The sequence below is a fragment of the Hyperoodon ampullatus genome (assembly GCF_949752795.1).
Source record: "Hyperoodon ampullatus genome assembly, chromosome: 1".
NCBI lineage: Eukaryota > Metazoa > Chordata > Mammalia > Artiodactyla > Ziphiidae > Hyperoodon > Hyperoodon ampullatus.
This window is the reverse complement of record NC_136914.1, coordinates 190624474-190652269: the sequence shown is the minus strand read 5'-3', so window position 1 is coordinate 190652269 and position 27796 is coordinate 190624474.

The following is a 27796-nucleotide window of genomic DNA, read 5'->3' as shown; positions in this document are numbered from 1 at the left end:
TCTCTGCAGATTCTTTTAATATGTTTATCATTGTTAGAGTTCTTGTCTTCTAATTCCATTTTCTGGATTATTTGTAGATCTATTTCTGTGCACTGATTTATCTTTAACTATGGAGTTGCATTTTCCATTTTCCTCACATATCTATTAATTTTTAATTGTATGCTGGACAATGCAGATGCTACATTGTATAGATTTGGGATTCTGTTGGGCTTTGTTCAAACAAGTAATTAAGTTGCGAATCATCTTCAGTGTTATGTAGGCTCATTTTTATGTTAGCTGTTTCCATTTTGCCTGTATTTCCAAGGAAATATCCTATAGTCAGGGTGTTCTTTATTTCTTAATCCATGTTGCTTCTGTGGTGTCTCAGGAAAGTCTCAGGCCTTTGCCAGGCTCCTGAAACCTGCCATGCCACATCTTGAGCTTTAAACTCCTCTAAGGTGGGCAGCTGTTGGGATATGTCAGCTTTCAGAAAACTTTTCAACTGTTGTTTTTTTCTCTGGGATCCTTGGAGTCTCATAGCTCTGGGTTTAGCCAGCAAGTGTAGAATTTATTTGCAAATTTGGGGCTTCAAATATAGGCCTGACTTCCTTATTTGGGAGATTTTTCTTCTCAGTTTTTATAGCTACCTTGGCAGGTCTATATTCTGACCAATAAGACTGTGGTTTGCTGCTTGAGTTCCATCTGCTGTGACATAAACTTGGTTGTGCCCTCACAGAATAAGCTGTATAAATGTAAATTACCATTCAGTGCGGTTCCCTTATTTAAGGGCTATAGATTATCCACTTTCTGCCTGCTTTTGGTTATTTTCCAGTGCCTTCAAAGTTGCCTTTTATATTTGTCCACAGTTTGTAATTGTTATTGGATGGAGGGCAGTTCTGCCATCATAAAGCCAGTCTCTTAAAGAATCTGTTTTGTGTGGTTTATTTCTGTCATTTCTAAAGAGGTGTTGAACCTCATTTCCATTTGGAGTTTAAAAATACCTTCAAGTCATGCATAATGGATGTTTGTTCCTGGCCGATAACACATTGTTTAGATATAAGACAATATTTATGAAATGATTGGTATTTATGAAAAGAAATATAAGATATTAAAGCATACTCTAAGATGGGAAATTTGGTAATCTTCTCTGACTTAGGCATAGGCTGATGTTAGATAATCACAAGAATTCTAATTAAATATACTTATTATATGTATTTAAAGACTCTAGTGTAAGCACTGGAAATAAATTTCAAGTAAGTACTTCAGCATTCCTAATGTCTGACTGCCAATTTCTGACCTATATAAATAACCTTTAAGAGAGAGGATATCAGTTTTGAAGTTTCTATGTGCCCCTAATGCATTTGGTCACTAAAATTGGCTAGGTAAGTTAGTGCAGTTCTCACAGTCCAAGACTAGAAAGAAATTAGGCCAACTTAAAATATATCATGCTCCAGGAAAAGTAAGGATGTAGTTAGAAACTGAAATTAACACCCTCAGCATTGGTACTATTTTGCTTTTGTCTGCTGATGCTCACCATGGTAGATGTATCATCATTATGATATTGGTAGGAATGGGTGAACATTTAAGGAGGTCAGAAACTTTTTTTTCTTTACACTGTCAGCAAAGCTATGTTAAATAATAACAGCATTGCCCTGTTTCACATTTTCCCTATGTATACTGTTTCTTTCAAACAGCTTTGAAGTATTGTCTAATCAGCAGGGATTTTTGTTTTAAATAACTTTAAAAAACTTTAAAAAATATATGTGGTCATTGTATAAAAAGAAGAAAACACTGGTAAATAAAAAGGAAAAAATTAAATTAACCCAAATTCCTCTATCAGGTACAGCCACTTTGGGGGGCATACACCCTTTTAGTTATTTTCCTGTTTTATTTACAAAAAGGATCATACTCTATGTATTTTATCATCTATTTTTTGCCCAGGTATTTCATGCAGTTCTATAGGTATGTGAATGTTTGTGCTTCTGTACATGCTGTGTGTATTTATTTAAGCAAAAAGAAATTATGCAGATACTTGTTTTAAATCTATCCAGCTAAATATTGTTGAATATACTAAGGCCCAGTATACTGAAAATTTTATCATTAACTGAAACCACATTTGCATTTTTTTTTTTTTAAAACTGATGGGCATGAGAGGAACTTCTTTGTAGCTTCTACTTTAACAAACCTAAGAATGGGTAGCCTCCTCTTATTCTTTTTAAACGTGAGGGCAGTTCGCTTACTGGCACCTAGTCATAGCCTTCCCTCTTCAGCTTTATCACATCGTACATTGTTGAGGCTGGAATAGCCCCAAAGTTGCTCTGCAAAATCATGCATTGCTGATCATCACCAGCTATATACTTAGTCACTCAGTGCAGAGTGTCATTTTGAAACACTCAAGCCTTCTATTTAATCAAGGTCTCATTGCCAGTGTTGTATCTGGGTGTTGAACAAGGCAGGTTTCTGGAGTTTATAGTCTAGAAGGGAAGCAGACGTTAAGGAAGGAATTATAGGTGCACTGAGAGTAATGAAGAAGTTCAGTGTCATAGAAATGTATGGTAGGTGTCTTGACCTCACCTGGCATGTTTGAGAAGAGCTTCTTGGAGGAAAAGATGTTTAAATTGACACCTAAATAAGGAGCAAGATTTAGGTAGGAAAATGGGACAGGAAAAGTCAGGGAGAGTTTTCCAGGTGGAGGAACTGTCAGAGGTGGAAACCATGATTCATTCAGATGCTTCTGTTCCTCTCAATTTTCTTTCGTAGTTACTTTTGAAACATTGGGATGATCATAATCACCCATGTAAAATATAGGGTAAGCTTGGACTTAACAGTTCTGTGAGTCATAATCAACACAATATTTTACAGATGGGTTCTTTGAATGTTAATAACTTTGGATAAGCAACTACTGAACAAATGCATCACTTCAGTCTCTTAATCAAAAGGCCGTGCTGAGCCCCCAGCAGATTCGGTACTTATGGGGATGGCAGCGCTCAGGGTACTTGCTGCCAGTTGAATGGTTATGTTGTCCCTAGAGTTTTCTCTCTGCTTCTTTAGTATGTCATATGGCCTCCTGTGAAGGCCAGGTGACTGTCCAGGCCAGGCTTTAACAAACTACAGCTGAAAGGCCAAATCTGGCCAGAGGCTGGTTTTTGTCAATACAGTTTTATTGGCACACAGCTATGTCCATTCATTTTCATGTTACCTGTGGCTGTTTTCGGACTGTAATGGCAGAGCTGAATAGTTGTAAAAGATACCATATGCCCTGCAAAGCCTAAAATATTGACTATTTGGTGCTGACCACTGGTTTAGGCATGATCTGTAACCAAATGCCCCTGCATCATTTCTCTGTTTTGGTTGGTGTTTCTTCCCATATTCTTCACGGCCAGTCTGCTGTTTGTTACTTCTGTTGTTCGAATTTTTCTTCCTTCTCTCCTTTCTTACCAGTTATCCCCGGCTGTGCTAATAGATAAATGAGGCTGACACATCTCATTGCATTCTGTCACACTGCATCATGGTCAGTCTTTGTTTGTGGCTCTTCTCCACTTAAATTTTGATCACTACTCATTCTCAGAGGCCTTTCCAATGACTTCTTGCTTCATGGTGGCCTAGAAGAGAAAAAGCACGAACTTTGGCTCCAATAGAAAAAAAAAATGTGTTTCACGTTGAACCCTGCCACTTAGAAAGTAGGTTCACTTAGGCATGTCACTGTAATTCTCTGAACCTCAGGTTCTTTTTCTGAACATGGGGATAATGCCACAGCTGCCTTGCCTGCATCAGGAGTGCTGCAAGGATCAAGGCATGGAAGTGCCTGTGTCTTCATTTGTCCTTTTCTGTGAAGTTGACAGTGCTGGATGACTGACTTCCTTTACTCATATGCATTTGTGAAAAAGTTAATTTTGCTTTTAAATTTACTGTGGAAGAAATGTGGTCTGTTTTTTATTTCAAAATTTTTGCTTCGGAAACTATTCTTATTAAGTACGGTTTGAATAAGAAAGCATGAAGCTCAAATTATCTGCATTAAAATCTCTCTATAGCCAAAAAAAAAAAAAAAATCAATATTACTGAATGAAAGCCCCTTTAAATGTATGTTTAAAATCAGACGCATTGTATTTCGAGATTAAAGGAAAGATCAAATGATAACTCTAGAAATTAGAGACATTTTTATTCCTGGATGACAGAGTTGTGAGTAGTATTTTTGTCACTGTACTTTCTATGGTAGAAATTGATGCAATTGATAAAAATACAGACTTGGCCAGGCTGAAGATAATATATACTGTTGAAATGTATTACCTGTTTTGTGAAAATAATGCGGCTACCAATGCTAAGGAATTTTCCACTGCCTTAAATTAGGGTACGACAGTAAAGGTTACCTGCGTGGTTTTATTGGTCTGGAAGGGAGATGGTGGTTTGAGGTCCAACACAGATAAGAAAGTAGAGGGGTAGCCTTGTCTCTTAGATGCCACCTGATGATGACTTCGAGGAGCAGGGTCACTAATGACCTGCTCTGCAGATACCTTGTTGAACTGTGTTATGTTCTTGTATCCCTTTGAGGAGGGTTTTTTCTTTTTTCTTCTTCTTCTTTTTTTGGTAAAAGAAATATTTGCCTTTTTCACAGAGATCTTTCCACCCATTTCTGCATTAAAACTTAGTGCCAGGGCTTGAGAGGATGGACAGTTGACGAACACCCTTCTTTCTCACCCAATTTTGGGACCAGTGGATAGACCAATGAGAGGTAGACATGCAGGGGTTTATTAGGAATAACCCTGATTCCAGGACTGTGGCTAAGTGGGTTTTCTGATATTTCATGTGAGTGAGACCAATTTCCCCTCATAGTGTGGGAGGGAGCAGCCTGGACTTCCCCCACCTGTGGGCAGGCCGGCTCTGAGAAGGGAGGTACCCTGGAGAGTCTGGGCCACGTTGTCCAGGCCCTTCCCCCAGACTCACCTTTCACATAATTCACTTCTCTCCCAGGGAGGAGGTTGGGAAGGAGACTGGACTGTTGGGCTAGTGGAAAGTCCTCCGCATGGAAGCGTGAGGCAGGGGGAGTGGAGCTTTCCCTCTAACACTTTATTGAATGTGTTGCATGAATAACTGTGCCTGCGTTCTCAGTAACTCTACCTCAGTTTCATCTTCTGTAAAACTAGGATAATAATAGTAACATGCCTCATAGTGCTCTTGTCAAGATTAAATGAATTAGTACATGGGAAATGTTTAGAAAAGAGCCTCGTGTGTGGCAAACAGTTGGTCTATTTTTACCTTGAGTAATACCAGTATTTTTAATACTACGTCAGAGTGTTCAGATGCATTTAAAATGGGAGGGTTAAATCGTGTCCTAGTGAAGGTAATACGTGTAGAGGTGTAAGTTCATGTTGAGGAGAGAAAACTGCTGGCTACATGGGAGAAAATAAGCCCTATTTCTTTTTGGTTTGTTTTAAACATATATTTGTTCTTGGTGCTGAGAGGAAAAGATTATGAAGGAAAATGCTGAGTGCAAGAACACTTTCTTTTAGGCTATTGAAAGGCTAAAACACTTTCTTTTAGCCTTTCCTAATGAGAGTTCTGGAAGGATACGACCTGGGGACGTTAAACCCCTTTGTTTTGATAATTCCCACTGCTGCCTTAAAGGCAGTATTATTACAGAGAAAAGCAAGTTGATTTTTATTTTAAATACGGAAATTTCTGGGAGAAAAGGGAGCTCCAGTCTTCATTCTTAATAGCCTACCAGAAAAAACGCTGGCTATCTCTCTCTCTGCAGTGGTTACTTGTTTACATGTGGTTACTTCTGCTGAAAATATTAGTAAACATTATTTATGTCCAAACAGGCTCCTTATATACAGCACCTACTACGCCAAAGCATTTGTGTAACGAATATCTGTGTAATGAATATATTTGTGCAATGAGTCAGTGGATTTAGGAGTGGGGATTTATAAAGCAGTTGAATAAGCACGCTTGCACAAATGTTTATTCTATGCCTCTTTTGACTTTCTTCCCTACTTAACATTCATTAAAGAAAAAAAAGCAGATCATTCATAAGAAAAGGCAGCCTATTTTAGGGGCATCTCAGTTTACTTAGAAAATCCTGTGCATTGCTTTTGAAAATGGATTGAACACTTAATATGAATGTTTATTCAGTGTTATTCTTTCCTCTTGCCACAGGGCTTAGTTTTTACAAGTTGAAGCTTTGTAGAGTCAGGGGAAGTTAATCCCAATTGTTTTCCTCACAGAATATTTGATACCACTGATTTCATTACGTCTGGAGTTGAAGCTAAAGTTTGGTAGACTTGAGCATAAAGAAGCCTGGGAAATAGGAGGCCCGGGCCGTGCTGCTGGGTGACCCTGAACAGGTCGTTTCAAGTCTTTTGGTCTGTGTGTTATCATCTGTCAACTGTGAGGCCAGGATGAGAAGACTAATGAGGATTCTCCAGCTTTCAAATGATGTGATTGTAGCATATCCCCTCCAGTTTCTGCTTTTAGCAAGACATCCTAGTCAAGTAAAAGGTCTCTGGCTCAATGAGTTGTAGCTGTATGCTCTGCTTGAGAATTGTTACTTGAATTAATTTGTAGAAACTGTTGGTACTTGCTCAGAAGATTTCAAAATATGTGTGTTTGATTTTTAAAGACCCTATATTAGCAATTGGATGGAACTTCAGATGTTTGAATTTTTATTCTGGTCTCAAAACCACCAGTACAGAAAATCTCTAATGTGTCTCTCCAATTATGGGTTTTATAAAGTATTTAAGTCCATTATATCACATTTAAAACACACTTTTGTGAAAATTATTTTATGATAGGTAGGGTCATAGTATATCTCGTAAGACGGTCAAAGTCCTCTTGCTGTTTCTTTTCTTCTTCTTGTTATTTATTTATTTATTTGAAGTATAGTTGATTTACAATGTTGTTAGTTTCTGGTGTACAGCAAAGTGACTCAGTTTATATATACATATATATATTATGTTTTGTACACACATACATACATATTTTTTCAGATTCTTTTCCATTACAGTTTGTTACAAGATATTGAATATGACCCTGTGCTATATAGTAGGACCTTGTTGTTTATCTATTTTATATATAGTAGTGTTGTATCTGCTGATGGCAAACTCTTATTTATCCCTCCCCTACCCCTTTCCCCTTTGGTAACCATAAGTTTGTTTTCTATGTCTGTGAGTCTGTTTCTGTTTCATAAATAAGTTCATTTGTATCATTTTTTTAGATTCCACCTATAAGTGATACCATATGATATTTGTCTTTTTCTTACTTGACTTAGTATGATAATCTGTAGGTCCAGCCGTTTTGCTACAAGTGGCATTTAATTGTGTCAGTGTTTGGCATGTTAAATTGCCTTTTCAGGCCAGCCAGGGAACCTGACTGCCATTTACAAGATTGTATTTTCCTTGGTCATTATGATCCACTTTGTCTTCCAAATGGTAAGAATAGGGTGACAGGATGTGTGTGGTAAGAGAGGAAACTGAGTGTCTGAGTCGATAGCTGAACAGGAGGATGCATGCCAATGTGAGGGCAGGATCACTCTCCCAGGCCCTGGCCCCTGGCCTTCTCCTTCCTTTCCCTCCTCTCTCAGAAGGACGTGTGGTTGCATCAGGAACTTGTGCCTCACTTCCCTTCTGTATTGGTTATCTGTAGCTGCCTGACAACGCCACTACCAACTTAGTTGCTTAATCAGTGCAGAAACTATCTCACAGTTTCTGTGGGTCAGGAGTCTGGTTGTGATTTGGCTAGGTACTTCATAAGGCTGCAATCAAGGTGTCAGCAGGGCTGCTGTCTCATCTGAGGCTCAACCGGGGAAGGGTTTTCTTCTGAGCTCATGTGATTGTTGGCAGAATTCAGTTTCTTGTGGGCTCTCAGTTGCTTATTAACTGTCAGTTGGAGGCTGCCCTCCCCTGGCTCTCTCTGTAGGCAGCTCATCACTTGGCAGCTGGCTTCTTCAAAGCCAGCAAGGGAGAGAATCTCGTAGCAGAATGGACAATACAGTCTTATGTGATGTAACCACGTGTCCCGTCATTTTGGTCTTATTCTGTTGGTTACAGGCAAATCACAGTTCCCACCCCGACTCAAGGGAAAGGGATTACACAGGCATGGATAATAAGAGACAGGTGGCTCAGGGGCCGTTTTGGAGCCTGCCACATTTGAGGCTGGCCAGGAATATGGCTTCTCTTTATCTCTTCTCTCCTCTCTGGGCATTCTCCTACTTAGCTAAGGGCACAATTCTCATCCTTCTGTCTCCTTCTTCTGACTGACAGAGAATTCAACACCCTGGTGGCCTTTCTTCCTCTTTTCCACTGTGGAAACGCAAGGAAAATGTAGCAGGAATCTCAGTCTTGGTAAGAAACTCTCATGCTTTTGGGGCTCTCCCCTGACAGCTGGTATTTTGTGTGTGTGACGTGTTCCCTAGCAGGTGTTTCTAAGTCATCATGAGGCTTATATAAACAACCTAAGTGGCATCTTCTCAGCTTTTATGTCTTCTGTTCACTGTTGTATTTAAGCAAGTGCTGAATCCCAACACTAGTTCACTTTCCCAGTGCCATCCTTTTAGAATTCTTGCTAGGACTGTGTTTTAGATTTTAATGTAGAATCATTAGTGGTTTGGGTTCTTTTACTCTTTGGCCCCATTAGCTGCTCTTTTGTGTCATTTCCTTTATTTCCCTCTTCTCTTCAGTCATCTTTAGGGGGTTTCTTGCCTTTCTCTGTCCTGCTCCTGGTCTGTGACTTGGTCAGTCTCCAATTATTGCTCTTCTTCATTGCTGAGGAGGCAGCGTGGTGTCAGTTAAGAACAAGGACTCCTATGTGGGAAAAGAATCTAAAAAAGAGTGGGTACATATGTATGTATAACAGGTTCACTTTGCTGAACACCTGAAACTAAAACAACATTGTGAATCAACTATACCCCAATAAAAAATTTTTTTAAAAAAGAACAAGAACTGAAGCCAGGCTGCCTGGGTTTGAATCCTAGCTCTGCCATTTATTAGCTGAGGAATCTCAAGCAAGTGATTTAGTTTTGTTTCTGTGTGGGTGATATGAACAGTTCTGATTCTCTCACTGGCCAATAAGCCTCTGTTTGCTGCTGCCGCTCTTACTTTGCTCCCAAGGTATGTGCACTGATATAGGAGCAGTTTGTGCTTTATTACTAAATGAAACTTTAGACCAAGATTTTTTCTGGTGAAGTGGGCCAGAACATTTCTGAACTCATGAGGATACCTCTTTTTTTGTGTGTTAATGTTACCTTGGAACTTGCTTTGCCTCCTAAGGATGAGGATAGTTTACTTCTTCCAATAACAACAACATTTAATGAGCACTTAGTCTTTGCCATGAGCTTTATTAAACTGTTTGCAGGCATTATGTCTTTAACCCACATAACAACATTAAGCTGTAGTACTACTGTTAGTCTCATTCTATTGTTGAAGAAACTGAAGCTCAGAGGAATTAAAGAACATCCTCAAGGTCTTTAAGGTAGATTGGGGAATGAAGTTTTGTGTGACTGCAAAGCACATGCTTTTAATGACCACAGGACACTATCTCCCATAGAGCAAGTCTAAACCCCTCTTCATGAACTAACTCCTTAGGAGAAAAGAGGCTAAGAATCCAAAACAATCATGTCTTATAAGAGCTTCTATCCACTTCCGCAGCCTTAGTGCAAGTGACATCCTCTAGCATCTCAGCTCTCAAATGATCTTGGTTTTGATGCCTGCCAGTCTCCTTCCACCTTGTGGGAGCTTGGCCTCGCCCTAGAAGATAAAGTATACGTTCAAAAAGGAGCGTATTCTTTTTAGTCAGGTTCCTGCGTGACTGTTGTAGAATATTAACATTGTATGTGAGGTATGATTAAGAAATATTGAGTTTTTAACTGTCCCAGCCAGGATTTATACATCCAGATTATTCTCCTTAAGTGCATCAGCTAAGTTAATTGCTTGTATTCTGGTGATACTGCCATTGCACTGCATTCTCATAAATGAACTTCATCTCAACCACCTTGTAACTCCTTCCCCAGCCCCAGGACTGAGCACGGTGTCTTCTGCCACATAGGTAGTTCATTAGTCAGTTGTTGAAATCACTTCTAATTCTTTCAAATAACCCTGGTGGTGGCAAGTGGCCATCTTTGAGGATGAATTTGATTCCTTGAACCTATTAAAATATTTTCCATCATAGCAAAGAACTTTGTGTTTGTTCAAAAATCAGGAGCAACTAAACTGTAATGAGACATTTTCTTGTGGGCATTGTACACAGGTTTTGAACGTACAAGAAGAGTACTCAGTTTACTCTGAGCAGTCAGCATCACTGGAATGAGTCCCAAAGCGATGAAGGGGTCAAGGAGAACTTTTTGTAGATAGAAAGTTCTGTTTAAAAGTTGGTAGTGCCGGGCTTCCCTGGTGGCGCAGTGGTTGAGAGTCCGCCTGCCGATGCAGGGGACACGGGTTCGTGCCCCGGTCCGGGAAGACCCCACATGCCACAGAGCGGCTGGGCCCGTGAGCCATGGCCGCTGAACCTGCGCGTCCGGAGCCTGTGCTCCACAACGGGAGAGGCCACAACACTGAGAGGCCCGCGTACCGCAAAAAAAAAAAAAAAAAAAAAAGTTGGTAGTGCTTCACCTTGTGATCTTTGTTTTTCTTGAAAACATAGCTGACAAATCCATTCTGTTGTTGACGAGGCTGTGAAGTGAAGCTAGCCTTGGTGATAGGCTACCGGCATTCGCAGTGTGGCTTTTATTTTCCACAGATGTCCACTGAGTACTTGGCATTACAATGCACACCAGAAGAATTAGCACTAGTGGAAAATTTTCATTCCCTCCTTCAAGAATTTATCATCAAAAAAAGAAACTCAGTACTGATATGAAGAATGCTAACAAATGCATAGCTATAACTTTCGGTTTGCATGTTAGTAAAGGCTACCAACTAAGATGGAGATTTTTATTTAACACTTCATTCAGATCAGCTTAGAAGAGTTTCATGTTGTTGTCAAAAGTGTGATTTGAACCTCTTTCCGAAACGTTCACCTAGAGAGAGTCTGAATTTGATGGACTATCATACTTGCACTAGCAAACACAATAATTGTAATTATATTTTGGGGACATAGTCTGTGGTGGGCACTGTACATGCATTATCTCTAGTCTGTATAATGGCTCTCCAAGGTATGTATTATTGTCCTTATTTTACAGACCTGGAAGCTGAGGCTTAGAGGATTAACTTACTTGGCAGAGACCACACTGCTATTAAATAGCAGAGGTAGAGTTCAAGACTATGTATTTTAAACTTATATCAAACTCTCTGCATTTTCCATGCTTTTAAAAGCCTTCCATACCAAGTAACCTGGAGTATAAAGCTACAGCCAGCCAATGAGCATGGTCCTCGGTGTTGGGTACAATCTACAATACAAACCTCTGACTCTTCATTCCTTCCCTGCTATTTTTATTGGTGTTGACAAGTTATTTCTTTGTTACCAGGAAGCTCTCTGTAGTGATGGGGTGTTTTTCCATTCTCTCCCTTCTTTATGCCCCTCTTACAGACACACACACACACCCTGATGGTCTGGAAAACTTGGGGTTTCTGCCTGTTCTATAAATGAGGTGACACAGTCTCTCATGGTACCTCAGTGTATGGAGCCATTTTACAATTAATATTAATCTCTTCTCTCTGAAGCCCTTTAACACTGAGGCTTCAGGTGAGGAAAGTTAACAGGTTCCTATTTTATAAGTGTTGTCTACTTGGAGCCATATGTTATTCACATAAAATGAGCAGTTGTTGCATTCTACTCACTAGAAGTAAGATGTTTTCATTTGGGCTGTCCTGTGAAGGGAAAGAAATTGGAACTTCCTACCCCTTGGTTGGGGATGCTAAAATGTTATGAAATTGAAAAACAGAAGTAAAACATCATTCTGAATGACTTCCTTTTGGAAAAGGTGGGCATTTTGCTGAGCATAATCCATTATTCCATGAATTACATGAATCTCCACTCTTTGAATTGTATATATGGACGAAGTAGGAAGTCTGATCATTGAACTCTGGGTGTCCCTGGTGCTGGGGTGATACCCTTGTTAGATCAAAGCTTGACTTTGGCAGATCACATCTTTCATTTTATTTAATCCTAACAACCACACAGTATAGTAGGGGCCATTTGATTCTCTTTCAGAAATAAAGAAATTGAGTCTGGGTAAATGTGAATGGATTTTCCCAAGGTCACGTGGCTAGGAAGTGGTAAGATTTTGAGCCAAGGTTTTATCTGGGCATTGTCCTTTGATAGATGTTGGTGGTTTGGGTTGCTTTATCACTTATCTTTTCTATCCTATAATCTCTATTTTTATTTTATTAATTTATTTATTTTAATTTTCAATTTTATTTAATTTATTTTTTTATACAGCAGGTTCTTATTAGTCACCCATTTTATACACATCAATGTATACATGTCGATCCCAATCGCCCAATTCATCACACCACCCCACACCCCCCACCACTTCCCCCCCTTGGTGTCCATACGTTTGTTCTCTACATCTGTGTCTCTATTTCTGCCCTGCAAACCGGTTCATCTGTACCATTTTTCTAGGTTCCACATATATGCGTTAATATGCGATATTTGTTTTTCTCTTTCTGACTTACTTCACTCTGTATGACAGTCTCTAGATCCATTCACGTCTCTACAAATGACCCAATTTCATTCCTTTTTATGGCTGAGTAACATTCCATTGTATATATGTACCACATCGTCTTTATCCATTCGTCTGTCGATGGGCATTTAGGTTGCTTCCATGACCTGCGTATTGTAAACAGTGCTGCAATGAACATTGGGGTGCATGTGTCTTTTTGAATTATGGTTTTCTCTGGGTGTATGCCCAGTAATGGGATTGCTGGATCATATGGTAATTCTATTTTTAGTTTTCTAAGGAACCTCCATAGTGGCTGTATCAATTTACATTCCCACCAACAGTGCAAAAGGGTTCCCTTTTGTCCACACCCTCTCCAGCATTTGTTGTTTGTAGATTTTCTGATGATGCCCATTCTGACTGGTGTGAGGTAATACCTCATTGTAGTTTTGATTTGCATTTCTCTAATAATTAGTGATGTTGAGCAGCTTTTCATGTGCTTCTTGACCATCTATATGTCTTCTTTGGAGAAATGTCTATTTAGATCTTCTGCCCATTTTTGGATTGGGTCATTTGTTTTTTTAATATTGAGCTGCATGAGCTGTTTATATATTTTGGAGATTAATCCTTTGTCCGTGGATTCATTTGCAAATATTTTCTCCCATTCTCAGGGTTGTCTTTTCATCTTGTTTATGGTTTCCTTTGCTGTGCAAAAGCTTTGAAGTTTCATTAGGTCCCATTTGCTTATTTTTGTTTTCATTTCCATTACTCTAGGAGGTGGATCAAAAAGATCTTGCTGTGATTTATATCAAAGAGTGTTCTTCCTATGTGTTCCTCTAAGAGTTTTAAAGTGTCCAGGCTTACATTTAGGTCTCAAATCCATTTTGAGTTTATTTTTGTGTAGGTGTTAGGGAGTGTTCTAATTTCATTCTTTTACATGTAGCTGTCCAGTTTTTCCACCACCACTTATTGAAGAGACTGTCTTTTCTCCACTGTATATCCTTACCTTCTTTGTCATAGATTAGTTGACTATAGGTGCGTGGGTTTATCTCTGGGCTTTCTATCTTGTTCCATTGATATATGTTTCTGTTTTTGTGCCAGTACCATATTGTCTTGATTACTGTAGCTTTGCAGTATAGTCTGAAGCCAGGGAGTCTGATTCTTCCAGCTTCTTTTTTTTCCCTCAAGACTGCTTTGGCTATTTGGGGTCTTTTGTATTTCCATACAGATTTTAAGATTTTTTGTTCTAGTTCTGTAAAAAGTGCCATTGGTTATTTGATACGGATTGCATTGAATCTGTAGATTGCTTTGGGTAATAGAGTCATTTTCACAATATTGTCTTCCAATCCAAGAACATGGTATATCTCTCCATCTGTTTGTATCATCTTTAATTTCTTTCATCAGTGTCTTATAGTTTTCTGCAAACAGGCCTTTTGTCTCCCTAGGTAGGTTTATTCCTAGGTATTTTATTCTTTTTGTTACAATGGTAAATGGGAGTGTTTCCTTAAATTCTCTTTCAGACTTTTCATTATTAGTGTATAGGAATGCAAGAGATTTCTGTGCATTAATTTTGTACCCTGCAACTTTATAAATTCATTGATTAGCTCTAGTAGTTTTCTGGTGTCATCCTTAGGATTCTCTACATATAGTATCATGTCATCTGCAAACAGTGACAGTTTTACTTGTTCTTTTCAACTTTGTATTCCTTTTATTTATTTTTCTTCTCTGATTGCCATGGCTAGGACTTCCAAAACTATGTTGAATAATAGTGGTGAGAGTGGACATCCTTGTCTTGTTCCTGATTTTAGAGGAAATGCTTTCAAGTTTTCACCATTGAGAATGATGTCTGCTGTGGGTTTGTTGTATATGACCTTTATTATGTTGAGGTAGGTTCACTCTGTGCCCACTTTCTGGATAGTTTTTATCATAAATTGCTGTTGAACTTTGTCAAAAGCTTTTTCTGCATCTATTGAGATGATCATATGGTTTTTATTCTTCAATTTGTTAATATGGTGTATCACATTGATTGATTTATATATATTGAAGAATCCTTGCATCCCTGGGATAAATCCCACTTGATCATGGTGTATGATCCTTTTAATGTGTTGTTGGATTCTGATTGCTAGTATTTTGTTGGGGATTTTTGCATCTATATTCATCAGTGATATTGGTCTGTAATTTTCTTTTTTTGTAGTATCTTTCTCTGGTTTTGGTATCAGGGTGATGGTGGCCTCATAGAATGAGTTTGGGAGTATTCCTTCCTCTGCAATTTTTTGGAAGAGCTTGAGAAGGATGGGTGTTAGCTCTTCTCTAAATGTTTGATAGAATTCACCTGTGAAGCCATCTGGTCCTGGACTTTTGTTTGTTGGAAGATTTTTCATCACAGTTTCAATTTCATTACTTGTGACTGGTCTGTTCATTTTTTCTATTTCTTCCTGGTTCAGTCTTGGAAGGTTATACTTCTCTAGGAATTTGTCCATTTCTTCCAGGTTGTCCATTTTATTGCCATAGAGTTGCTTCTAGTAGTTTCTTAGGATGCTTTGTATTTTTGCAGTGTCTGTTGTTTCGTCTCCATTTTCATTTCTAATTTTATTGATTTGAGTCCTCTCCCTCTTTTTCTTGATGAGTCTGGCTAATGGTTTATCAATTTTGTTTATCTTCTCAAAGAACTAGCTTTTATTTCTACTGTTCTTTGCTATTGTTTTCTTTGTTTCTATTTCATTTATTTCTGCTCTGACCTTTATCATTTCTTTCCCTCTACTAACTTTGGGTTTTGTTTGTTCTTCTTTTCTAGTTCCTTTAGGTGCAAGGTTATATTGTTTATTTGAGATATTTGTTGTTTCTTGAGGTAAGATTATATTGCTATAAACTTCCCTCTTAGAACTGCTTTTGCTGCATCCCATAGGTTTTGGATCATCGTGTTTTCATTGTCATTTGTCTCTAGGTATTTTTTGATTTCCTCTTTGATTTCTTCAGTGATCTCTTGGTTATTTAGTAACGTATTGTTTAGCCTCCATGTGTGTGAGTTATTTACGTTTTTTTCCCTGTAATTCATATGTAATCTTATCTTGTTGTGGTCACAAAAGAAGCTTGATATGATTTCCATTTTCTTAAATTTACTGAGGCTTGATTTGTGACCCAAGATGTGATCTATCCTGGAGAATGTTCCGTGCGCACTTGAGAAGAAAGTGTAGTCTGCTGTTTTTGGATGGAATGTCCTATAAATATCAAATCTATCTGGTCTATTGTGTCATTTAACGCTTCTGTTTCCTTATTTATTTTCATTTTGGATGATCTGTCCATTGGTATAAATGAGGTGTTAAAGTCCCCCACTATTATTGTGTTACTGTCGATTTCCTCTTTTATAGCTGTTAGCAGTTGCCTTATGTATTGAGGTGCTCCTATGTTGGGTGCATATATATTTATAATTGTTATATCTTCTTCTTGGATTGATCCCTTGATCATTATGTAGTGTCCTTCCTTGTCTCTTGTGACATCCTTTATTTTAAAGTCTATTTTATCTGATATGAGTATTGGTACTCCAGCTTTCTTTCGATTTCCATTTGCATGGAATATCTTTTTCCATCCCCTCACTTTCAGTCTGAATGTGTCCCTAGGTCTGAAATGGGTCTCTTGTAGTCAGCATATATATGAGTCTTGTTTTTGTATCCATTCAACAAGCCCTTGTCTCTTGGTTGGAGCATTTAATCTATTCAACATTTAAGGTAATTATCGATATGTATGTTCCTATGACCATTTTCTTAAGTGTTTTGGGTTTGTTTTTGTAGTTCCTTTTCTTCTCTTGTGTTTCCCACTTAGAGAAGTTCCTTTAACATTTGTTGTAGAGCTGGTTTGGTGGTGCTGAATTCTCTTAGCTTTTGCTTGTCTGTAAAGCTTTTGATTTCTCCATCGAATCTGAATGAGATCCTGGCTGGGTAGAGTAATCTTGGTTGTAGGTTCTTCCCTTTCATCACTTTAAGTATATCATGCCACTCCCTTCTGGCTTGCAGAGTTTCTGCTGACAAATCAGCTGTTAACCTTATGGGAGTTCCCTTGTATGTTATTTGTCATTTTTCCCTTGCTGCTTTCAATCATTTTACTTTGTCTCTAATTTTTGCCAGTTTGATTACTATGTGTCTGGGCATGTTTCTCCTTGGGTTTATCCTGTATGGGACTCTCTGTGCTTCCTGGACCTGAGTGGCTATTTCCTTTCCCATGTTAGTGAAGTTTTTGACTATAATCTCTTCAAATATTTTCCTGGGTCCTTTCTCTCTCTCTTCTCCTTCTGGGACCCCTACAATGCAAATGTTGTTGCGTTTAATGTTGTCCCAGAGGTCTTTTAGGCTGTCTTCATTTCTTTTCATTCTTTTTCTTTATTCTGTTCTGCAGCAGTGAATTCCACCATTCTGTCTTCCAGGTCACTTATCTGTTCTTCTGCCTCAGTTATTCTGCTATTGATTCCTTCTAGTGTAGTTTTCATTTAAGTTATTGTATTGTTCATCTCTGTTTGTTTGTTCTTTAATTCTTCTAGGTCTTTGTTAAACATTTCTTACATCTTCTCAATCTTTGTCTCCATTCTTTTGCCGAGGTCCTGGATCATCTTCACTATCATTATTCTGAATTCTTTCTCTGGAAGGTTTCCTATCTCCTCTTCATTTAATTGTTTTTCTGGGGTTTTATCTTGTTCCTTCATCTGGTACATAGCCCTCTGCCTTTTCATCTTGTCTATCTTTCTGTGAATGTGGTTTTTGTTCCACAGGCTGCAGGATTATAGTTCTTCTTGCTTCTCCTTTCTGCCCTCTGTTTGTTGAGGCTATCTAAGAGGCTTGTGAAAGTTCCCTGATGGGAGAGACTGGTGGTAGGTAGAGCTGGCTGTTGCTCTGGTGGGCAGAGCTCAGTAAAACTTTAATCCACTTGTCTCTTGATGGGTGGGGCTGAGTTCCCTCCCTGTTGGTTGTTTGGCCTCAGGCAAGCCAACACTGGAGCCTACCTTGGCTCTTTGGTGGGGCTAATGGCAGACTCTGGGAGGGCTCACACCAAGGAGTACTTCCCAGAACTTCTGCTGCCAGTGTCCTTGTCCCCACTGTGAGCCACAGCCACCCCCCGCCTCTGCAGTAAGCCCTCCACCACTAGCAGGTAGGTCTGGTTCAGTCTCCCCTTGGGTCACTGATCCTTCTCCTTGGTCCCTATGCACACACTACTTTGTGTTTGCCCTCTAAGAGTGGAGTCTCTCTTTCCCCCAGTCCTGTCGAAGTCCTGCAATCAAATCCCACTAGTCTTCAAAGTCTGATTCTCTAGGAATTCCTCCTCCCGTTGCCAGACCCCCAGGTTCGGACGCCTGACGTGGGGCTCAGAACCTTCACTCCAGTGGGTGGACTTCTGTGGTATAAGTGTTCTCCAGTCTGTGAGTCACCCACCCAGCAGTTATGGGATTTGATTTTACTGTGATTGTGCCCCTCCTTCCATCTCATTGTGGCTTCTCCTTTGTCTTTGGATGTGGGGTATCTTTTTTGGTGAGTTCCAGTGTCTTCCTGTTGATCATTGTCCAGCAGGTAGTTGTGATTCTGGTGTTCTCGCAAGAGGGAGTGAGAGCACGTCCTTCTACTCCGCCATCTTGGTTCCTAATCGTATAATCTTTAAACGATTTGAGAAATAGTGCAATTCAAGTGGGAAGCAACATAGATAGTAGCTTAATTACTGATCAAAACAGTATGGGAGAACTGAGAATTGTCAGTTACCTCCTTCTCTAAAGCATGAATTGGACCTTAGTAACCCTGATCTAGTCACCCTAGTCCGGTAATAGCTGGAGAGAAGCCGGCAGAGAGAGCTGGCTGGCCCTCCTGGAAGCAGGCAGCCCTTGTCCTGCTTACTGTGTGGAAGTTAGCTTGGCCCCAGGTGTGGGAGAGAACAAGAGGGAGGCCCTTGCTGCCCAGCTCTGTGTGCAGCCTCAGCACTAAGCCAGTGCTTACTCTAGCCTCTCTAGCCTTCCCAGGTGATAAGTCACTTACTTTTGAGAAGGGAGGAGGGGCTGGGGGGATGAGGTAGGGAGAGAAAGTGGCTTACTCTAATACTGCTTCCTTCCCAAGAAAGACTAAAAATTTCTTCCTAAAAACATAAGGGAGGGTATTTTAAGAGTGTCCACCCCAAACCCCAACAGTAGAAATACTGCTCTTTAAAGTTTTTTCTCTTGAGGTGATCTTTTGTGTTGTTCTCTCCTGCCTTTTTGATTTTGGAGAGAAAAGGAGAGACAACTATATTTTTCTCTGTGTTTTGGGTATAAAGAAAGGAAAAGACTAATGTAGTAGAAACCAGGAAATGGTCTTTATGAGACGTATAATCAGATTCTTTCTTCTCATGGCAGGTGATGGAAATGTACAGGAACAATGGGAGAAGCCGGTAACTTATAGGAAGCCAAGATGACAAGAATTTTAAAAAATAATCAGTGAGTAAAATTTTGTTAGCCCTTTAGAATTCCGTTGACTACAGGGTGAATTTTCTGTAAGAAACCATGGTAAAATAACAGCACAATTAAATACCTCAAAAGTTTAAAAGAGAAATTTTGAAAAGTAAATATCCAAACACTTCAGAAAGTTGGTGCCAACATTTGAGAAATTTTGTTTTTGCATTATTCTTTCTTGGTAGAATGTGTCATCTTAAGTTGGGTATGTCAGTTTGGTAGATAGAGCATAGTATTTAAAGAATTGAAAGAGGATTCCTTTTACATTAACCTTGGAGTAGCCCTTCTCAAATGCAGATCATTCTTCATTCCATTGGTTCTGTGGGCCCCATTTCTTACCCACTTTTTGTGGGTACATTTTGGAGGTAAATATGAATAAACTTGATGAATATGAATAAAAGTCAGCTCTTGGGCTTCCCTGGTGGCGCAGTGTTTGGGAGTCCGCCTGCCGATGCAGGGGACACGGGTTCGTGCCCCGGTCTGGGAAGATCCCACATGCCGCGGAGTGGCTGGGCCCGTGAGCCATGGCCGCTGAGCCTGTGCGTCCGGAGCCTGCGCTCCGCAACAGTGAGAGGCCCGCAAACCGCTAAAAAAAAAAAAAAAAAAAAAGTCAGCTCTTTGTCTATTCCTCTTCGTTACACCATTTTCTTTTACATATCAAAGGCCATTAGTGTTTGTTAATTATCTGACAGTTATATGTGGTTGGTTTTGGTTTCATTATGGTAATGATAACGTTAGTAAGTGGGGTAGTTACTGGAAAGATCATACATTTTTGAGTCAGACATTCATAGACCTGGCTCTTGCTGTTGTAGTTACTCAGCCTCTCAACCTCAGTTGACTCATCTGGATACTGGATTTGATAACACTTCTCATGAAACTAAATACCATGGGGATAGTACTTTGTGCTGTGACTAGTGCATTACAGGGCCACAATAGAAGTAGTTACTTTCTATCCTTATATTTGTATCATGATTTATCGTTTGCAAGCCTTTATCTTGACTTAGAAGACTGGCCAGCTGAACTTCCTGAGCTCCTGTCAGGCAGTGGTGGGTTAACATTGCAAGTAGTGATATGCAGGTAAATGTTTAGAGCCAGCCCTGATGGGGGGAGGGGGTTGTAGTGTTTGCTGATTTCCATGGTGTGAACACTCCCACCATAGCTGATTTCACACTACCAGCAAAAGTCGCCACCAGCAGAGTTAGGAAGGGATGTGCAGGAGCACACTGTTATATGATTTCCTACCAACCAGGTACAGTAGTTGCAAAGAACATCAAGAGCATTGATAATAGTAAAACAGGAAGTGACGTGTTTTGTTTATTTATGATCTTTGTTCTTAGTATAGTTTAATTGTATGTTTATGTAATTTAACTTTTAATGATGGTGTGTTTAACAACTGCCTTGCCAAAAATCCTGAGAATATGTAATTTGTTCTAAGGGACTGGTATGAGCTGGCCCCAGCTCACCACGGATTGTAAGTTTCCTATTGTGAAGACATTTCCAAGCCACAAATCTTCAATTATCTTTCTCAGCCCTGGTGGTAAGAGTTTGTTTTGCTCAACATCATTAATCATTAGAGAAATGCAAATCAAAACTACAATGAGATATCATCTCACACGGTCAGAATGGCCATCATCAAAAAATCTACAAACAATAAATGCTGGAGAGGGTGTGGAGAAAAGGGAACCCTCTTGCACTGCTGGTGGGGATGTGAATTGGTACAGCCACTATGGAGAACAGTATGGAGGTTCCTTAAAAAACTAAAAATAGAACTACCATATGACCCAGCAATCTCACCACTGGGCATATACCCTGAGAAAACCATAATTCAAAAAGAGTCATGTACCAAAATGTTCATTGCAGCTCTATTTACAATAGCCAGGACATGGAAGCAACCTAAGTGTCCATCATCGGATGAATGGATAAAGAAGATATGGCACATATATATGATGGAATATTACTCAGCCATAAAAAGAAACGAAATTGAGTTATTTGTAGTGAGGTGGATGGACGTAGAGTCTGTCATACAGAGTGAAGTAAGTCAGAAAGAGAAAGACAAATACCATATACTAACACATATATATGGAATCTAAGAAAAAAAAAAAAAGGTCATGAAGAACCTAGGGGTAAGACGGGAATAAAGACACAGACCTACTAGAGAATGGACTTGAGCATATGGGGAGGGAGAAGGGTAAGCTGTGACAAAGTGAGAGAGTGGCATGGACATATATACACTACCAAACGTAAAATAGATAGCTAGTGGGAAGCAGCCGCATAGCACAGGGAGATCAGCTCAGTGTTTTGTGACCACCTAGAGGGGTGGGATAGGGAGGGTGGGATAGGGAGGGTGGGAGGGAGGGAGATGCAAGAGGGAAGACATATGGGAACATACGTATATGTATAACTGATTCACTTAGTTATAAAGCAGAAACTAACACACCATTGTAAAGCAATTATACTCCAATAAAGATGTAAAAAAAAAGCAAATCTGGCCTGGTTTTGAATCCATGCTAAGTAAACCAAGTTATCATGCCCCCATAGCTTCTGGAATGAAGATAAGGGTCAGGATCAATTTAGATTTTAGACCTATTTTCTTAAGAGTGTGACTGGCATTCTCACGTTGTTAACTCAGCTTTGTAACTGGCCCCTGGCACCCCTCACTTCTTCTGGCTTTCGAGTGCCAGTGCTTGGAGATAAGTCAGACTGTTCACTCCCTTTTGAACTTCCTTCTTTCCCTTCTCTGTACTCCCGTGACTCTGCATTTCCTCAGGTAATGACAGTTTGGGGACAAGCAGCCAGGGTGCCCCTAACTAACCATGGCATGTAGCTTTGCTTTTTTTTTTTTTTTTTTTTTTTGCGGTACGCGGGCCTCTCTCTGTTGGGGCCTCTCCTGCCGCGGAGCACAGGCTCCGGACGTGCAGGCTCAGCGGCCATGGCTCACGGGCCCAGCCGCTTCGCGGCATGTGGGATCTTCCCAGACCGGGGCACGAACCCGTGTCCCCTGCATCGGCAGGCGGACTCTCAACCACTGCGCCACCCAGGAAGCCCCTGTAGCTTTGCTTTTGATTCAGAAATTAAGGAAAAGGAATTGTCTCCAGAGAGAGCGAAACAAAACCAAACAAAAAACCTGGTTAGGGCTTCCCGGGTGGCGCAGTGGTTGAGAGTCCGCCTACCGATGCAGGGGACACGGGTTCGTGCCTCGGTCCGGGAAGGTTCCGCATGCCGCGGAGCGGCTGGGCCCGTGAGCCATGGCCGCTGAGCCTGTGCGTCCGGAGCCTGTGCTCCGCAACGGGAGAGGCCACAACAGTGAGAGGCCCGCGTACCGCAAAAAAAAAAAAAAAAAAAAAACCCAGGGCAGTTTAAAGTTCGTACTGGCTGGATTAAAATCTTAGGGAATAAAATGGAAGGAAGAAAGGAAACTGGATCAGATATCTCAGTGTTTCTTCTGGAAGCAGTTTCTTCAGTTTTCTCAGTTGCCCTTTAGAAGGGAACAATTGAAGCCTGAAATTGCTAAGTAACAGCTAAGATCGTGGTGGTTGTTTTTATTTTAAATCTCACCCACCTAGTTCTCAAAACACATTCTTTATTGAACCTTCAAAAAATGCCTTGGGGGCTTCCCTGGTGGCGCAGTGGTTGAGAGTCCGCCTGCCGATGCAGGGGACACGGGTTCGTGCCCCGGTCTGGGAAAATCCCACATGCCGCGGAGCGGCTGGGCCCGTGAGCCATGGCCGCTGGGCCTGTGCGTCCGGAGCCTGTGCTCCGCAACGGGAGAGGCCACAACAGTGAGAGGCCCACATAACGCAAAAAAAAAAAAAAAAAAAAAAAAAAAAAAAGCCTTGGATATTTCAAAACATTCATTTGTGTCAATTCCCTGAATCAGACTTACATAATCTTAAAACATTTATTTCCCTTATTTCTTCCTGAAACAATAGGTATTTATATTTCCTACTGAGTCAGGATTGGACTTGGATTATTGCTAAAGTAGTTCTTGTCCGTTTGAAGAGGAAGCTCATGGATAAAAATCTGAGAGACTTGCCTCTGGATTAAGAAATATTAACCCACGTCTTAAACAAGTTGCATAAGGGTGTCTTTGGTAACTTTGAAAGCAAACATGGGAGTAATGATTAATAGAGAAATTTTACCACAGATAAAATATCCTGATTGATCATTTCGCTCTCCAGAATGGACCCTGTGCAATTTCTGAACATCCCCACTATAGATGAATTTTTGATTAGAGCACTACTAGGTGTACAGTCTTCAAATGTGTAAATTTTATAGCCTTTCTTTATGTTCAAATCAACACACTCAGTAGTTTCTGGGTACTTGGGTCATGGGTTATTAGGTTAGATTCCAGTAAAGGTAAAACAGGCTTATTCCACTTCAGGAGCTGATAATCAAGCCTGAACAAAGAAAACTGCCGTTTCAAAACAAATGTGGTAAATGTTATAATAGATATATTAGACTCTCAGGAAACAGACAGGAGAGAGGAATTACCTGTGTGATAAGGGTGGTGGGCTAGACCGGGGTGGGGGTGGGTGGGGAGGGTTTCAAGAGCAGATGACATTTGAATTGGGTATTAATGATTAATGCCTTTTAATTAAAATACCCTTTTTTAGATTATAAAAATTAACAATGCAAATTGGAAAGAGCTTTAAAGTGTGAAAATTACTAAGATTCAAAAAATCATTATCACTACCCAGAGATACCATTATTAGCATTTTTTTTTGTATTCTGCCATACTCTTCCTGTGTCTAGATTAGATACGTATTTCTCCTCCCTAAAATGGATCATTATTAATATTGTTTTGAAACCTGATTCAACTGATAATATACTGAGACCATGCCACCTCAATAGGTATAATCTACATCATTTTTGTTATTGTTTTATAGCATTCCATGTATATGTGGTCTGTAATGGATTTAACCATTTCCCTATTAGTGGGCATTTAGGTTGTTTTCAACTTTCCATTCTTGTAAAGCACACTATGATGAACATCTTTGTGTATGCACTGTGGTGCACTTACCTAATCATTCAATATTTGGGCAGGATCTTTGAACAGAGTTGGGGCAGTGCCTAGGGAATACTCTAGGTAGAACAAACAGTTTGAGCCAAGAGGCAGAGGTGGGAAAGGAAGATTCCATTCTGGGGAAAGGCTGGAACTGTAGTTTGGTAGAATGCAAAGAGTGAAGGCAAGTGTAGTGCTAATTAGGGCTGGAGCCTTTGATGCTAAGTCCTTTATTCATTCTCAGTTGGGAGCCACACGTGGAATCTATATCATACTTGAAATGAAGACTGGTTGTCTTCAGTTTTCCTTAATTTATCTTGTTTGGGAAGAAATAAAAATTATTAATAGTGCTGCCTTCTGAAACTTCTTGAGAGTCTTAAGAAACTGATCAGTCAGGGAGTAAGCAAGTAAGAGAAGTCATGGGGACAGTGTGTGTGTACAGATAAAACTCAACTAGGGGAGCTTATGGTTTTGACAAGGGAAGGAAACATCATTAATAAATGCATTTTCTTCTTAAGGAATTTAAACAAACTATTTGTGATTAAATTTAATTTGGGAAAGACATGGGTTAAGACATAGATATCAAAATTTAATAATAATACTACCTTATATTTATTGAGTACTTTTATGTGCTTATGTGTTTTAAATACGTTGTTTTACTTAAATCTCTCAACAACCTTCTTAGGATGTGTCAAGGATTATCTCCATTTTGCGGGTGAAACAGAGGCCTCAAAGGCTGCTTTGGTGAGAGGTCACCAAACTTGGGCTTCCAGTTCAGGAGCTTCTGGGGCCTTGGGCAAGTGCTGGGATCACACCGGGTTGGTTGTAAGGATACAGTGAGACAATATCTGAAATATTATGAAAACACCATAAAGTACCACAGAAATGGAAAGACTGCTTTTTTTTATAATAGGACATCATCTTCTATCACTACTGAAGGGAAGAAAGCACTTCTCTAGCCATTTTCCATTTCCTTTGTGGTAGATTATATTATTGTCAAAACATTTGCTATTCCTCCCTACCCACCCTCCATCCTGTGAGAGGATATTCTTTCCCACCCCACTGAGGGTTGAGCCCTGTGGCTGGCTTGCCATAGGACTTGCAAATAATAAGAAATGTAAATAACAATGATGTGCCATTTCCAGGCAGAAATGGAATAGACATTGCCTGATTCTGCCATCTTTCTTTTCTCTTTGCCCTGAGATCAGCCTGTCCCAGTTAGGGGTGCTCCTTCTGCCTTGGTTGCAGAGTGAAGAGGACATGGAGCCCAGCCTTGGCTCATCTGCAAAGAACCAAACAGGACCAGAAATAAACCTTTCTCTGTTGTTGGCCTCCAAAATGCTGGTGTTGTTACTGCAGCATATTTTAACCTGAACTGATATGCTCCTTTTTCACCCAGTAGGTACCACTCTCTCTCCCTTTCAGGACACACACACACACACCTTGTACAGAGAACATCCTTTTTAAGTTGAGAAACAGTGTTCCCCATCATCTGTTGTACTACACTCTTCCTCCTGCATTGAAGAGGTCAACCTTCATCAGAGGTTATCACTTCAAATAAGGCATTTAAATAAGGTATTTAGGGTTGACCAACTTGACCCTTAATTTTTTTTTCTTCAAACATTTGTAGAACATGTCCCATGTCAAGGTCTGGACGTCTGGAGGTTTAAAACATCCAAGCCCTGGACCCAGCCTTCAGGAATCTTAGAGTACGATGCAATTGGTTGCTGTGTATCCCAGCAGCTATAAAACAAGGCAGACAGTGTCGGGTGCTGAAGGAGAGTGTCACTTTGATAATTGGCAAACTGTGTTCATGTAGGTGTCCCCACTTTGTTGTATGCCATCCTTAAGATGTTCTTTAAATGTCATTGCTTTCTTAGTTAAGCTTATCTTCCCTTTTCCATCTCCTCCTTAGCATGTATTTACTGTACCATTTAATTTGCATTGCATGTTAGACTTCCTTATTCTCAATATGTAGTTTTTAGTCACACAATTTACACTGACTCTCTCACTAGCTTAGGGTATATGTCCTTTCTTTAGACATATATTGTAAACTCTTTAATTTCTTTATCTTAATGCTTCCCCATAATATAAGCTGTTTAACACCCTGTTACAACAAAATTGTTGACTATTTTCTTTGATTTTCCCCCCTCAAGTTATTTGTCCTTTTCTCCATGTTGTATGAAGTTCGTTGTTATTAGTCCATGTGCTCCTTTTCTTTTTCTTCTTATGGTGTCTGATGTGTTTAAGGCTCTGCATGGGAGAACCAGTTTGTCTTGGTTTAGTAATACCTTACCTCAATTTGGAACAATTTCCAGTTGACCTGTCATATTTCAGGTCATGTGCCTAGTAATCTGTCTAATGACTAATCCTGGCTTTGGACCATGGAGTAAAACCAGAAGCTCCTACAAGTCTGTCTGACGAGCAGTTTCTAGATTAAGACAATGTACAGTTTACCTGTGCCCTTCCTTTATGATTGAATTCAGCTGTTCTGTGTCTCATTACTCATGACCACTTCTCCAGTTTAATTTCAGAAGGCACTGGGTTAATTTATTATTAAAGCCCCATCTTGGACCAAGGGCTTTCAAACTTTTTGTCCAACATGCACAGAAAGAAGCAATTTTCAGCCTCCATCAGATAGGACGGAACACTCAGGGAGCTGCCATGGTTTATCGCTAATGGTCTGCCTTTAGGTTGGGTGGTGTGTTCATGATTGTTGATGTTAATATTATTTTTCCTGACAAATAAGTTAAATATTGGGTTGGCCAAAAAGTTCGTTCGGGTTTTCGTAACATCTTCTAGGAAAACTCGAATGAACTTTTTGGCCAACCCAATATATTCTCTTGTATGTAGTAAATACTGCATAACCAAAAACATTTTTTAAAATGTGAAATACAGTTAAAGCTGTGAAATGCATCCATTGCATTTATTTTGGCAGAACTGAGTCACCTTAGCTAGTTATTTTTGCAATTTTAACTTTCTTCTAAAACACCTAAGTGCCCTCTAAGATAATGCTCTCTTTTTTCAACAGGGCAAAATCAATTTTTTATGAAGATACTATTTATAGACCCTTAATTTGCAGACGATCTTCATGTCAGTACAAGCATCTGTATAATTTAAGGTTTACCCAGAGAAATATTTTCTTCTGTTTTGCCACAGAGAAATACCTTCTCTTGGGAAGATATAGAAAGTTAATGTCTGGCTATTGACTGTGTGTGAGTGCCCACTAGTTCCTTCTCTTCTCTGCAGGGAAATCTAGATGCTTTCACACAGAGTCTGAAACGTTAGCTCAGCTCTTAGTCACCTGAACTGAAAGCCCGCTCTTGTCTGGCTGCTATGGGTATCAGACAGAATAGTCCCAGCTTTGAGGTCAAACATTCATAGCTCTGAAGCAGGCTCTGACTCGTCTTCATGATTGACCTTAGGCTTCAAAACCTTCTTGAACTCCCAGTTTTGTTGTGTGTTCAGTCAGTGCAGTTGTTAATACCTGCCTTGCTGTATTGTGTACAGATTAAATGTAAAGTGATATGGGCACAATGGAAGCCACTCTCATTACTAGATACTCAGTAAATGAATTAAATTGAGCATGTTTTTCTTGCTGTAGGTGGAATTTTAAATACATTTTCCTATAGGAACAATGTTATGAATGGGGTTTGAGTATAGTGTTAGAAATATTATTAACATTATACTTAAGATAAATCATGAGTTCAATAGGCCTTTAGAGTCTGACAGAGAAGCCAGTCTCTCTACATTTGGTCTCTAGTGAAATGCATTT